The sequence below is a fragment of the Drosophila bipectinata genome, chromosome 3L (assembly GCF_030179905.1).
Source record: "Drosophila bipectinata strain 14024-0381.07 chromosome 3L, DbipHiC1v2, whole genome shotgun sequence".
Taxonomy (NCBI): domain Eukaryota; kingdom Metazoa; phylum Arthropoda; class Insecta; order Diptera; family Drosophilidae; genus Drosophila; species Drosophila bipectinata.
Window position 1 is genome coordinate 23,603,207 of NC_091738.1, and position 16,128 is coordinate 23,619,334.

The 16,128-nt window shown below is 42.4% G+C and overlaps 1 protein-coding gene and 1 long non-coding RNA gene across 2 annotated transcripts in view; both read right to left on the bottom strand.

Annotated features, from left to right (window-relative positions):
- lovit (loss of visual transmission) overlaps window positions 1–16,128 on the bottom strand; it is a 225,641-nt gene that overhangs the window by 41,705 nt on the left and 167,808 nt on the right. The gene's annotated exons all lie outside the window — the stretch shown is intronic.
- LOC138926408 (uncharacterized) lies at window positions 13,598–14,878 on the bottom strand. Its single transcript, XR_011442925.1, has 3 exons — window positions 14,691–14,878; window positions 13,877–14,630; window positions 13,598–13,785 (listed from the first exon to the last, which is right to left on the bottom strand). It is a non-coding gene; the product is annotated as an uncharacterized lncRNA (long non-coding RNA).

A 16,128-nucleotide genomic window follows, 5' to 3' on the forward strand; every position in this document is an offset into this window, starting at 1 on the left:
AAGTGCGCTCCTTGTCACACAAGATCGAAATTGAGTGCAGGGATCTGGACGAGATCACCACAAAGGAGGAGGTTTCAGAAGCCATTGGAAAGCTGGTGGAATCTCCAGGAGTGCCGGTAATCGACATCCTTTTAAGGAAGGCTTTTGGCCAGACGCAGACGGCCATAATTAGACTGCCTGCAGCGTGTGCTCAGAAAGCGATGAAGATAGGCTGGTTGAAGGTAGGCTGGGTGCGGTGCAGACTCAGGGAAAGGACCAGAGTCATTAAGTGCTTCAGATGTCTCGAGTTTGGGCACATGGCGAAACAATGTCAGAGCGCCATCGACCGCTCACGAATGTGCAGGAGATGTGGCAAGGACGGCCATATGGCAAAAGACTGCGCGGAAGAGCCAAGGTGTGCGTTCTGCAGCAACGCCGGGAAGGAAGCAGGACATATAGCAGGAAGTGGGAAATGTCCGATGTTTAGGAGCGCCCTATCACAAAGGAAAAGCTAATGAAGTGCACCCAGCTCAACCTTAACCATTGCGAGGCGGCTCAGTCGCTGCTTAGGCAGGCGGTCAGAGACGAAAGGACACAGGTAGTCCTCATCTCGGAACCATATAGGAGCACCCCAGGAAACGGATGGCTGACAAGCAGCTGCAAGGGTGCGGCTCTGTGGTCAACGGAGACCGCTCCACAGGACATTAGGACATCCAGCGAAGGTTTTGTCCGGGCCAAAATAAATGGGGTTACATTTTACAGTTGCTACGCCCCGCCAAGATGGGAAATCTCGCGCTACCAAAGAATGCTACGAAGCCTGGTAGCGGATGCAAGAGGCAGATCGCCGGTGGTCATTGGAGGGGACTTCAACGCCTGGTCCCCGGAGTGGGGAAGCCGAGCACCGAACGAGAGGGGTACCAGTCTACTGGAACACTTTGCGGCACTAGACGTGGTCTTGGTCAATAGAGGCCAAAAGCTGACGTACAGCAAGGCAGGGCGTGGATCTATTATCGACATCACCTTCGTTAGCAGCGCACTAATAAGGAGGTGCAACTGGGAGGTCAGTGATGCTTTTACTTTCAGCGACCACCAGGCCATACACTTTACCCTTGGAGGGGTAAGTAGGAAACGGATTCCCAAGGTGACAGGACCGAAATGGAAGGACTCGCGTTTGGATCGAGAAGCACTCTCGGTAACCCTGCAGACGCTAGACCGGACTTCATCATCCTCCCCGGAGGGAGCAGCGGAAGAACTTTCAGGATCACTATCAGATGCTTGCGACAGTGCCATGCCTAGGAGGAAACCCAGCAGAAGAGGAGCATCAGTATACTGGTGGAACCAGGACATTCAGCAACTAAGGACCGCCTGCCTGCGGGCAAGAAGACGCTTCCAAAGGGCAAGAGGCTCAGAGGACCTAACCACAAGAACGGAGGAGTTCAAGGCAGCTAAGAGGGCCTTGAAACTGGCTATAAAAGCCAGCAAACGGGAATGCTTTCAAAAAATCTGCGACGAGGCGGAGGTGGACCCATGGGGCACAGCCTACAAGGTCGTCATGAAAAGGCTTAAAGGGCAAGAGCACCTAAGACCAACTTGCCCTACACTATTAAGGAAAATAGTGGAGGCTCTGTTCCCGAAGCACCCGCCAAAAAGGAAGACTGTACCAGCCGATGATGGGGAGCCGTTTACGCCAGTTACGGAGGAGGAGATCCGGAACTACGCAAAAAGGATTAAGGCTAGAAAGACTCCAGGACCAGACGGAGTGCCGAATTCCGTACTGAGGCAGGCCATGCAGGAGAAACCGGAGGTCTTCGCTGAGACCTTCAACAAGTGTCTTTAGCACGGCACTTTTCCAAAAAAGTGGAAGAGGCAGAACCTCATTCTGCTGCCGAAAGGGAACAAGGCGACAGACGACCCATCAGGATTCAGGCCCATATGTCTCCTAGACACGGTAGGGAAAGTCCTCGAGATGGCCATAGCTACTCGCGTCTTGAAATTCGCTGAGGCAAAAGGAACGCTCTCGGTCAGCCAGTACGGTTTCCGGAAGGCGCGCTCCACGGTGGACGCCATCAAAGCCGTGACCGACACGGCGGAAGCAGCCATCGCGGGAACCCGGTGGAAATGGGGAGATAAGGAGTATTGCGCGATGGTAACACTGGACATCCGCAACGCCTTCAACTCGGCTAATTGGACACGTATCCAACGAGCCTTGTTCTTGGCAGGAACTCCTAGATACCTACAACTAATATTATCCAGCTACCTTTCAGATAGGACACTGCTGTACGACACGGACGAAGGACCAAAATCCTATGAGGTGACTGCGGGGGTGCCGCAGGGATCGGTCCTCGGGCCACTTCTTTGGAACATCATGTACGACGAAGTACTCAGGATCGAACTACCGACAGGATGCAAACTCATCGGCTTCGCGGACGACCTGGCGCTGCTCGTGGTGGCGAAGGAAATCAAGGACGTGGAAACCAAGGCGAGTGAAGCAATACGGAGGATATCAACCTGGATGACTGACTCTGGATTGGACCTAGCAGCGCATAAAACGGAGGCAGTTCTCTTCACGAGCAGGAAGAAGGTGGAGTATATTACCATCCAGGTGGGCAACTGCTGCATCACCTCAAAGGAGGCAATTAAATACCTAGGGGTAATGCTGGACAACAGGTTGTCCTACGGAGCGCACGTGGAGTACTCCACCATAAAAGCTGCAAGGATCCAAGGCGCACTCTCAAGGATGCTGCCAAACGTGGGAGGCCCAAAGGAAAGCAGGAGACGCCTTTTAGCCAGTGTCGTCACGTCGGTCTTGCTGTACGCTGCGCCGATATGGGCTGTGTCAGTCAGAAGACATCAGGGGCTTAAGAAAAAGCTAGGGGCATCGTACCGACTAGCGGCCCTACGAGTCATATCCGGATTTAGAACCATATCCGAGGAAGCCGCCCTCGTTCTAGCCGGAATGATTCCCATCGATATTCTGGCTAATGAAGCGGAGGAAATTTACGCAGCCAATCGGCAACGGGGAAGGAACTCATCCCGAGAGGCCATTAAGACGTCAGCCCGACAAGCGGCATTATCCTCATGGCAGGAGAGGTGGGACGCAACGACCAAAGGTAGATGGACGCACAGGCTAATACCAAACATCCAGGAGTGGATCGGAAGGAATAACGGTCAGGTTAGTTACCAGCTTACCCAGTTTCTTACAGGTCACGGGGGGTACAGAAAATACCTCTATAGATTCGGACACGACGAGAGTCCAATGTGCCCCAACTGCCCAGGAGCAGACGAGGACCCAGAGCACATATTATACAATTGTAGGAGATATCGTGCCACCGTCGGATCGCTACCAGATCCAGAGCAGCTCGTGGAATTCATGTGTAGCTCACAGGAGCAATGGAACTGGGTAAGCCAGTTGATAGCTTATACACAGGGCGACTTAAGAAGACTCGAAAATGAACGTCGCTTAAGGGAGAATGCCTAGATTAGGCAACCCTTCCCCGCGAAGTAATACTTAGCAGTGGTACCGCGGGGTCTGTGGTGTGTGCGGGGGTGTCTTTAGTACGTAGGCGCCGGCTAGACATGCCGGTGAATCGTGCATGCTATTGGTACGGGCCAATAGTATCTAGGATAGATTTTCACCTCAATGGCGCAATCCAAAAAAAAAAAAAAAAAAAAAAGGGGCATGTGTGCGTGCGATTTCGTTTCGAAGCCAGCGCATATTTTCATCATAATCAGCGCATCATATTAATATATAATATATATATTATATTATAATATTTCAGCATACATTTTTAATTTATTTAGAAATGAGATTAAGCAAAACAACAACAAACCTACGGCATACGGAAGCAGACAAAAAAGTCTATAACTCCTCTAAAAAGTATCCGATTTGGCTATTTTTAGATTTTTAGGTGTAGATTAGCTATTGGCACAGTTTGACATTAAAACATTTTCCAAAAACATTAATGAACTGGCGCTAACATCCGATTTCTGCTTTGGGGGCGGGAGTGATCGAGTCAAAATTTTGACACAAACTTAATCTGCGCGGATCATACGACTTTGAATCCAAACGACTAGACACAGTTATGCATTGAACTTCATTTTATTTACTTGCTTAATTTATGTTGGTTAATTTACAATTATATTTAATGGGTCAGCTTTAATCCCGCATGGTTTTTCTCTGACCTTCTCCATTACTTCGATCGCCTTGCTTGCTCTACGACTCTTCTTAAAACAATAACTTTACTAGGGGAGAGACCAGATAAGGAAAGCTTTGCAAAGATTACAGGGAGAAATCATGGTGGATTCTAAGCTTGCTGAAGATGGAGCGATAAATCGAAAAAATAAATAACGGCCGTACAGGTATATATATATATATGGGTATATCTCTTAAAAAAATTGGACGAATGGGATGGAATTGGTTTTTCAGATATTTATTAACTATAAAAATAGTTTGGCACCAAACGTTTTTCCAAAAAACCTTCCCCTACTTGCTCTACATAATTTCGCAATTTGTGGAGGCGGGAGCGGACGTGCCAAATTTATAAACAAAATGCACGTTTTGGAGATTGTAAGAGTCTCCATGCCAAATTCTAAAGCTACATCACTTATAGTCTCTGAGATCCACAGGTTCATACGGACAGACGGACATGGCTATATTGACTCGTCTGTTGATGCTGATCAAGAATGTATATACAATAATGTCTTTTTCTTCATACATTCACACGACTACAATATACTATTGTACTTCTGGTTCGATCCCACAGACCGGAAGAGGTTTAGATAGGCCTCCATCCTTGACCCAGGATATAAGCCATGACTAGAACAGCCTGTCTTGAGTGTCGGTATCCGGCGGAACATGGTTCTAAAGGAGCACGGATTGACGCATGGTTTCATATCCCATGGCAAAGGGGGACGTGTCATTGAGCCATCACTGCAGGTACTCATGAAGGGACTCTATGAGTACCGGGTATAAAAAGGTGGCTTTTTAGCCGCATGTATGACTAAGGCTTGAGTGGTTGAGTGTGCTGAGCGGTTAAGTTATGTCCACATATTGACAATGCAACGAAGAAATCATCTCCAACTCTATGAAACATGTGCTATATATGCTGTATATTATTATATTAACAAGAAGACGAGTACAGTAAGCATCTCCGTCTACCCATCTGTTTTTGTTTACATTTTACTCTGAGTCGGCCCAGCCCCGTCTCACAAACACTCGTGAACGAACAAAACGTCATGCCCTCAGCCAAATTTTTGCTGTTCGATACTATTACTAACTTGTAAAGAAACAATCCCGGACCGCTAGTCTGGAGAAACCACCAGACGAGCAAGTGTCAAAGATAGCAAAAGACAGAGGTAAACTTAAATTAGGCCCATTAATGGGATGCGTTTGAGATCAGTGAGTCTCAAACACAAACGACTGTGAAATCTCCTCTTTATACCCGCAGAGGGTATTATAAATTTGGTCATAAGTGTGCAACGCAGTGAAGGAGACATCGCTGACCCTGTAAAGTGAGTATACTCATATTCTTGATCAAGATAACTTCCAGTCTAGATATAAACATATTTATCTGTGTGACCGTCTGTCTAGTCTCTTAGTTTAAAAGTTATCGAGTTGAAACTTTGCACACCCTTCCTTCCTTTGCCCGCAGTAAATAAGTCGGAACACTAGATATTGGCCGACAATATCCAATAGCTGCATTATAACTAATTGATCGGAAAGAATATAACTTTGGTGTTATTGAAGATATCAATTTGAACTTTCTACAGATTCTATTTTGCCAATGGGTCTGACCTACCAAACTTTAAAAGGATCGGCTGTCTATATCCTATAGCTGCCATATCAACAATAGCTATATCCTATAGCTGCCATATCAACAGCGATCAACAATGGGGTTTGTTAAATATATTTGTTTTTTTTTTTTTTTTGAAGATTTCTATCTTCAAAGCTTCTTCTTGGGATTTTTTTTAAATTTAGTATTTTAAAAAATTAGTTTTATATTTGAATTCTCATCACGATCGCTTATCTTTAACGGGTATTTGTTATTTATATAAGATCTTAACTGCAAGGGTATAACATCTTCAACTCCTCCCGAAGCTTTCCTTTCTTGTTTCGTATGATTTTTTGTAATTGCAAGTACATCAGGCTTAAATCGGTACAAATCGCTTAGTTGGTCGCAAGCCGACTCTCTCTCGGCCGCTCGACTTCAACGAGCCATTGTTTAGAGAGTTTTCGCTCCGCAATGTCTAGGTCGGGACGCCCTCTCCGTTATCGAGAGCTTTAACTTCACAATATCTAGTCAGTCGCACTCTATGTGCATTACATTGCCTGCACCCTTAACTGGTCTATCAAAGTTGATCAACAAGTTTCATTTGCATGCAGAATAAAAATTTTTTTTTTTTACAAATTGAATAGACTCGTGAAATATGAAGACAGTCTGCGAAATGACTTCACCTGTTCTCCTTTCCTAATCGACAAAACCATCAACGTAATGCTCCTCTCTTTTAATTATTTTATGTTTATTTTTTCTATATGTTATAGACTATAATTAATAGTACATAACATGTTGTCAGACATGTCAGCAAACCCGACACCAAAACTGAAATTTTTTCAAAAATTTTATAAAAAAAATTCCATTAAAAAAATTTGTTTTTAAGCTATTTTATTTTGTTGAAAACGTGAATTTCTTTTGTATTTTGTAACTTAGATATTAATATTATTTTAATTTTGGTTATAATTAAATATTTATAATTAAATCTTGCAATTAAAATATATTTAATTGCAAGACAAAGTTTACTTGAAAAGAGCGTGTGGGTAACAAAGTCAAATTCTTTACTAAATTCAGTGTAAATGACATCTGTATGTTAGCCACTCTAAAATAAATGCGTGGCAAAAGAAGTATCCCCGAACAAGTTGATGGTAATGGTACGAGCTCCGTGAAACCATGCTAGCAAGGAGAAATTATGGAGCTACAAAGATGTTGCAATTATAATTATAATTATAGAGTAATTAATGTTCCAAAAGGCTTTGGAATGCCTGACAATTTAGAAATGCCCCTATAAAGGGGTGCCACACACAGCACTAGTTCCGCTTTAATTTAACTTTAGGTTGGGACACATGCCTGTTTTGGATGATTTCAAAAACAACGACAATCTTACCAGTGTTTTGCTTAAAATAAGTCATGTAACCTAATCTATGAGTAATGTAGGATTTATGACTAAACTGAGTGATAGACTTTTTATTCTGATTTTCTACCACCCGCTAGTAATTACATTAAAGATTATAAAGTACATAGATGGGACATCTCATACAAAGAAAAATTTTCTATGGCGGGTTCCAGCAGTGGAACCCGCTGGAACGAGCGGGTTTCATTGCGCGACAAGTTAAGTTTGAGAAATTTTTCGCGCGACGAGTAAAACGAGTTCAAACCAGGCTCGGGAAGTCAAATTTTTTTAAATGTTAAATCTACTTATATTATTGTTTTATTAGTTTAATGAGTTTTCCAAAATTTATAACCAAATGAAAAAAAATACAAAATTGTAAAATCATCTTAACATCGTCTCAGTTCGTAGTGGAACCCGCTGTATAAATGTCTATAAGTGCGGGTTCTACGGCATTTTGGTAGGCCGCGTCATGGAACCCGCTCTCAAATGTTTTCATTTTTTCCGTCTTGGAACCCGCTGTAATAATGAAACGAGAAAGAAAAGCTAACTTTGGGCGGAGCCGAAGTTTATATACCCTTGCAGTTAAAACCGGATATATATCGCAAACATCGGATATAGTTGGCCGATCCTTATGATTACATCATATTAAAACTAATTAACTAAAATAAAAAATCTAAAAAAAGTCCCAAACTTCTATTTTCAAAAATACGAAAGTTGATATTTCTACCAAGTACCATTTCCGATCGTTCAGTTATATGGCAGCTATAGGATATAGTCGGCCGATCCTAATGAAATTTGGTAGGTTGGATCAACTGGCCAAAACTAGAATCTGTATTAAGTTTCAACTTTCTATCTTCAAAAACACGAAAGTTGGGTCATTTCCGATCGTTCAGTTATATGGCAGCCATAAGATATAGTCGGCCGATCCTTATGAAATTTGACATGTCGTAATGGTTTGCCAAAAATAGCTCTCGTGTCAAATTTGAACTCTAAAAACTCTCTCTAACTCTAAAAACACCAAAGTTATACCTTTTCCGATCAATCAGTTATATGGCAGCTATAGGATATAGTCGGCCGATCCGGGCCGTTCCGACTTATATACTGCGTGCAAAGGAAAGAAGGGTGTGTGCAAAGTTTCAAGACGATAGCTTCAAAACTGAGAGAATAGTTCGCGTAGAAACAGACAGACAGACGGACAGACAGACGGACAGACGGACATGGTCATATCAACTCAGGAGGTGATCCTGATCAAGAATATATATACTTTATAGGGTCGGAGATGTCTCCTTCACTGCGTTGCACACTTTTGGACAAAATTATAATACCCTCTGCAAGGGTATAAAAATTTGAGAGCGGGTTCCACGACAAACGGCTGGCAGTTGAGAGATGGAAAGAGAGAATTCTATTTTTAGATCGTAACATTTTTGGAACGATGAAAGTTTGAAACGTTGTAATCGAACCAATGTAAGAGTAAAGAGATCAGAAATATCTTTTACTATCCTTACTCGTCAACTCTGTTTTTGGTATAGATTCTAGCGCCTCCTTTAATACCAATTTTAAGTATCATAAAATCAACTTCGAGGGTAGCCTAGATGGATAGTGCGCTATCCCTATTCATGGGGTCCCTGGGTTCGATTTCATTAGCGGGACGGTTGTTTCAATTTTGATCAAGTTTTAGTTTTATGATTATTTTTATATGTACTTTTATTTTTTTATTATTTTATTTTTTTTTACTTTTAATTTTTACGTTATTATTATTATTTTTAATTGCATTCTATTACAATTGTTGTAAAAATAAGTGACAGACGTGTCGGATGACAAAATACCGGAAGGACTCCCTTGAAATTTTATGATCATTTTATTAGCGGGACATAATGAAGAATAAAACAATTTTCCAATTGTAAAATTAAAGAAAAATAAAATAAAAAATATAAAATAAAAAAAAAGCTCTAAGTCCTTACGAGGATTTGAACACAGATATATTACACAAAAAGTAACTACTCTATGCATTACGCTACCATCCTGTCTCAATCTGCGGCGATCAAAAATACTATTTGTTCTACCAACTACCACATCGGCGTATCGAAAACAGAAACGAGAAATTGAAATTGAAATTTGGAAGCCAAAACATTTTTACTCCGTCGTGCGAGCAGTCACACATATATACATAGGTTCACATTTTTGTTGACGGATACATGTAAAGAGTTCTAAAAATAAAATCGTATGCATGCGCGTTCCCCCCTCACCAACAAGCTCGACGCAAAAAGTTGACCGTTTTGGGCCCTGATGTCCCATCTATGTACTTTATAATCTTTGATTACATATAGGATAGTCACGGGGCTTCTGTTGTTTTTTTCATAGCTCCGTTCTTTCTTGTTGCTATGCAGTGTAGCAGCTTTCACTCCTACGGTTTTTGTCTAGCGGTTTTTTGAAAACCACTCGAATTTCTTTGGCAGGATGAAAATTTTTCAGTTGCTTGGAGCTTGACATTTTTCCAAATCTAATTGGAAGAGACAAATTTTTCCCGTTTTGTAGACACACGGATCTTGAGAGAAGATGTGCGCCTAGTAAATTTGTATTTATAATTGCTAATAATCTCCACCACCTTTATTTCGGTTTTTATCTTAGCCAAGATATCAGTCTCCAGAGTGTCATGGGCAGATGACGGGATCACCTGTCAGTATCACCATCAGTCAGTATCGGAGGTCCGGTCGGTAGTTTACCCTGTTGAATGAATCTAAGGAGGTTTCATTTCGGGTTATTACTTAAAGTGATTTTCATAGATGTCAAAATAAACAGACAAACACTTTGGCGATGGGGAATTGAGCTGCAAAATGTTTTGAGGCAGATGACGAAAATACATTTCTGTGCAAAGCTGTTAGCTGATAGATGGGTTTTGTTGCTTAAAAAAACGCAGAATCTCTGATTCTTATATGGGTTCCCATTAGCATTCGGAGCGCATTTAATGTTCTTCTAACCTTGGTGAAATGAAAAAGCCGATCTTCTTTCCAAGGTCATTCCAAGTTAACCATGAAACCATTAAAATGATTATAAATGTTGATGATAAGAAAAAGAAGAAAAGAATTTCAAGTGGATAGGACGCAGATGATCCTGCCACCCAAATGGTCTAAGAGTTCAGAGCATTGGCAGTATCAAACGAAGATCAGAACGCAGAAGGCCGTCAGCCAACGGGAACAACAGGGGGACCTACGCGCAAGCAATGGGGCCAGGGGTAAGAACACTCCCTTCCTCAAAATTACAAAATCCAAGGTGAAATAGCAAATGCCGAAGGACCCGTGTCCAAGAGGAGGCTCGAACGCTAATATGCGAACTCTGGGGGACCAGCCGACCCTACAGTTTTAACCAGCCTCATTATCACAAGCGTGCTATGTCATGATTGACGAACTTCTTCCCTCCTACTAGGGGGTCCATATGAATTTAACAAACCTAATTAAAAATAGAAGTGGAGAACGGAACTCCCTAAAAAAGTCCGGAAATGGGGTCAATGACCTTTCAAATTACAAGGCCCTCAAAGGCCAAGGAGTGTCTAGGATAAAGAAGCTTCCTATAGAGGGGCAACACCTGGAGGCGTGACGGGCCGGTGCGGGGGAAGGTGGAAAGGCATCTTCCTCTAAAGCGGGGCTAGCCATGGGACCACTAAACCGCGGCGGACTAAAGAGCCGTCCAGGTTAAGCATGCAATGGAACCACGGAGGCAGGTTGTTTTCACGCTAAATGAGGACACGGCGAGAATCCTGGAGGAAACTGGATACCGGATTATGTACGGCTTCGAGCATGTTATGGTCCGGGTTTACAAGTCGGATGCCAGGAGCAAGACAGGAGGCATCGAGATGGAGGCAGACGTCCAAAAGCCAGACTTGGAGGACCCGACCGAAGAGGGACACTATGAAGAAATGTCGGATGAGGAGAGGACATCATTCAAGGGTAAATCTCGGAGGAGACCGACTTGGCAGGGGCTCTTAGAGGCGTCGTGATAGAGGAACCCTCCCTGCTGAGGTCCAAGACGGTAGAAGAGGTTACTGTGGAAGCAAAGGAAGAATATCAAGGTTGTCTCTGACAATCTTGCAGATAAACCTCCAACACAAATAAGGCGGCATCAGCTGCCATCCTACTCTAATTCGAGAACCCTGTATAGTTGGACCTAGGATTCTTAGGTTGAGGCGTCGGAATACAGGATTTTTAAAGCCGATACAACAAGTAAAAGGGCCTTATTCCTTGAAAAACAGAATTTTAACCTCTTTTTGCTACTTAATTTCAGCAATGAAGATTATGTAGCCGTAGCAATATAGAATGCCCAATGGGGTCTCTAAAGGTATGCTCGGCATACAGAGGTCACGATTAGGATGCCCTCCACCCGCTACTCAAGCAGCTAGGGGAAAACAGCGAGAAGCAGAAGATTGACCTGATAATAGGGCGAAGTCATCGCCCATCATCATCAATGGGGAAGCACTGATACTAACGAAAGGGGTGGGTCACTATTCGATTTAATCCTGAGCTCAAATCTTTTGATGGGTAACTTCATCCATCTTCATCCATCTTCAAGAACAGAAGGGAGGTCGTTGACATTACTCCTTACCCAGATTCTCTAGCGGAAAGGGTTGTTAGATGGAGCGTCCTAGAGAAACACTCCTTCTCGGATCTCCGATACATAGAATTAGTGGTCAATTAGTGGAACTTCACTCAGCTAGCAGTACGCAATCCTATAAAAGCACGCTGGTAGCTCTACAAGAAGAAACTAGATAGAACCTTGGGGGAACCTCCAACAAGGGACGTTAATGACAAAGAAGACCTGAACGCCATGGTGGGCGCTATGACTCTATGACGGACCGCACAACGGACAAACCGAGCGTTTTCTCAAAATGGGCAGATAAAAACGGTCTAATATGGGTAGTGCCATAGTGACCACGAGGCAAATTGCGCCTATGACGAATAAGCAAGGGCAGGTACTACCAACCCTTTCCTTCTGGAGAAAGACCAAGTAGGCATTCCCTTAGCAAAGTGAAGGCTGAAATACAGGAATCACTTCGACTTGGTAGCACTGAGAAAATGGAGGAATCTCCAGAACTACAGGAATTCGCGCATGATATGCAAAAGATCAATGCTCTAGGAAAAGATCATTTATGCTTATCTGCCTTAACCGGCAAAACTGCAGTCTAGCGATTAAGGCCATCTCGAGGCATTGGTTAATACGGATGCACGCGGCTAGACTATCGGTGCCATATCGGGATTTGGAGGAGAAGGAGACCATAACACACCTCCTGAGCCACTAACCTGCGCTTGGGCGATTCGATTTCAACTCCTGGGTGCAGAAACTCTTACGGAGACCTCACGGTGATCGCTCCACGCGGACATATTGGCTTAATCCGGTAAGCTGGATGGAACCACGATTCGCCTCAGGAAGGGTAGACTTCTTTGGGCACTATAGTAGATAGGAAGGGGTGGTATTGCCCATGCGGTATCACAAGAAGCCCCAGCGGCTCAAGTGGATTTGGGAGGTCAGTGATCGCCGTCTCAAACTAACCTAAGCAACCCGGAAAAAATTAATTAGACTTCCCCTTTTATTTTCATTATTGAGCTTTGCTCACTAGCTCGATCCCAAAGCTGCATACGAAAATAATATTATGCACCTGTGGTATATTATTTGAAAAAAATAGTTTTATGAATACGTTGCACTATGGTCCAGCCGAAATCGAAAGGATTTTGATCGCATTGATCGAAAAACACTAGGGTTGCACCAAAAAATATTCTTACATTTTGCCACATTCACGAAATCCGAAGCTAATCTCAGCTGTTAAGAATCGTCCAAAAAGTAAAAGTTTGCATAGATATCTCGTTTTTAAAAAGGTGTGGAAAGTGAGTCCAGCTTAGTCCAACCTTGAAACTTATTGTACGTCAAAGAATAAATTACTTTTTCTTTTTCGATTTTATTTAGTCACAATTTGGTTTTATAGCTTTAAACCTCAAATTAAAAAAACTCAGAATGGTTTGAAATATGAAAGTAAGGTAAACGCATACGTATATATAAAAGTTAAAGACGCATACATATATAAACACATTCAGAAGCAAAAAAAAAAAATTAGACTTCCACCAGAAGTTTTGGAAATGCTATTAAGCGAAGGGCCCTCATAGAAGATTGAAGAATAAGGTCTTCCTGATTCGAAAAAAGTTTTGAATTGGAATTCTGTATATTCACTTGCCGTACCCGGACGTGTTTCTTCGATCGCTCTTGCCAGTTTGCAATTATTTTCGATCTTGAACTCAAGCTTTCTCCTTCTGCGACAAGTTGAAATATAACAATTAATCCCTAAAAAAAAATTCGACTTAATAAGTTCATTGAACTATTTATTTCCAATTTATATATTTAATCGGTTAAAGTTATCTCTGTTGCGCTTTAACCATATCGGGATTTGGTTAAACTATACTATACTCTCCAACATAAGTCTCTCCGAGCTGTACTCTCCGGACGTAACCCGTTACATCATAGTTACTGTGGAGTTTGTTGTTCTTCACGACGCCGAACCTTCGTTGCACATCTCTTTTGTAACGTCATCTCTTACATCCGATCTGATCGTCCACTCTCGGCTTCAGAGAGCCTAAATTCTTTACACGATATTACAGTGGTCTGCATTCCGTCAGAAAAGAAATCAAAAATGAGTTTTACTTGCACAGCAAAAAAATGTGAATTTGGTGGAACCATCACGGGTGACTCATACCTGTCTTGTTGGCTCTGCAACAACTGCTCACATATTAAATGTGCTGGAGGAAGACACAATGGACGGATAAGTGACCTTATCAACAAGAAAATTGGCCTGACATGGTCTTGCATTGCTTGTAGAGAAATTGAGTCAGAGATGCGGACTTTTATGAAACAGACGAGAAATGGTTTCCTAGATGTCCGCAAGCAATTCTCGGCCCTTAATAAGCAATTCCTCGCTCTTGAAACTCAATTCCTTGGGCTAAAGTTGTTAAGCGAATCCCCGAGACGAAAAATTCCGAACAACAACCTGCTGACGGCTAAATTACTGAATACCCCTACATCCCATTCTGTACAAGTCGATGAATTTTCAACACAAAACATTTTACCGTCGCCTACTTGTCTACCTACTTATGCTGTACCAGTACCAAGGGACTTGATGAGCCTTCCTTCAGGGCTCTCTAATAGTTATCCCTTGCAAGAAGCGATCAGCGTACCGAGTACAAATTCCGATCCACCTCTCACCTTGGAGCCTCCATCGTTGGACATCGTTGGACAACCCCCATCGTTGGACAACCTACCCTCTGCTCTAGCTGTGATGTCTCCAAGGCCTCTGGTTGGTGTGGCGCCTGAAGTTAGATCTTCTGGACTTACGCTGAGGGCGGTTGCTCCTCGTAAGGCCATATTTGTCTTTCGGCTTATGCTGGATGCTACTGTTGATGATGTCAGGAGTCACCTGTTAAACCATTTTGAGGTAGCTCCTAATGAAATAGCTGTTTTTAAGTTTAACTTTAAGCATAAGCGTTCTATTTCTTCTTTTAAAATAGTCCTACCTGATTCCTACCTTGAAAAAGCACTTGATCCTGCAGCTTGGCCTGAGCACAGTATCATTCATGAATTCCTAGCAAAAGACGCTCAGAATCCTAGCCCTGCTTCGCCCAGAATCCAACTGCTTCAAAAAACTGAATAACATTGTATTTTCCTGCTGCTATCAAAACGTTAGAAGTATTCTGGGTAAGCTGAGTCAATTTTTACAAAGAGTGCTTTTTTTGAATTCGATGCTATCGTGCTTACTGAAACTTGTCTTAACTCCTCTGTCTCTGATTATGAAATTCTTGTTTCCAAATTCATAGTGTTTCGATTGGATCGTCCAACTTTTGCAGGTGGTATCCTCATTGCTGTTAGTAATGAGTACCCTTCTGAAATTATTCCTTTCACGAACGAGTTCGGAATTGAGTTCATTGCGGTGAAAATTTTAACTGGCTCGTCTCATATTTTCCTGACCTTTTCATAAATTCCTCCCATGGCTGAAGATATTGGGTACTTTCACCATCTTGATGCCATTAGGTCTGTTTATTCGTTGGCCAAGGACCGTGATTTAATCCTAATCATGGGAGATTTCAACCTTTCCATCATTTCCTGGATCCCGTCTGAGGTAGACAATTCCTTGCTTTTCAGTTGTCATAACGACTTTATCGATGGCTTAACCGATCTTGCCCTGCTCCAAATTAATCCAATTCATAACACTCATGGTAGATTTCTGGACCTTATTTCCTCCAATGTGTCATCCTCTGTGACTGTCTTTCGGTCCCCGCCGCTATCGCTTCCTGAAGACTTTCACCATCCTACACTATTAGCATCGGTGTTAATTGATCTGCCTCTCAATGATGCTTGCTTTAATGTTAAACCTCTTTTCAAATGCTTCAGAAAGACTGATTTTATGGCCCTTCGGAATCATTTAGCTGAAATCGATTGGAATGTTCTTTCATCTATAAACACAATTGAAGCAGCTACGGATTCGTTTTACGAAATAATTCATAATGCCTTGAACAAATTTGTTCCGGAAGTCCCAGTATCATTGTCTACTAAACCACCCTGGTATAATAAACACCTTTCTCGTCTTAAGAACAGGAAATCCAGAGCTTACAAAAAGTTTCTTAAATCAGGATCGATTTGCCACCAGTCAAACTTTCTTTATGTTCGCAACCAGTTTATTATTCTCAACGATCAACTTTATAAGCAGTATATAAAGAATTGTAAGGTAAACTTTCGTAATGATCAAAGCTCCTTCCTCTCTTTTGTCAATATGAAACGTAAATCAAATCTTTTTCCTCCTTCCCTATCATATAAAAATATTTCACATTCTTCTGAGCAAGGTATTGCTAATCTCTTTGCGTCATTTTTTCAAACCACCTATTCGTCCGATTCATATAACCACAACTCTTCTTATCCTTATAAATTACCACATATAAACAACATTTACTTTTCAAA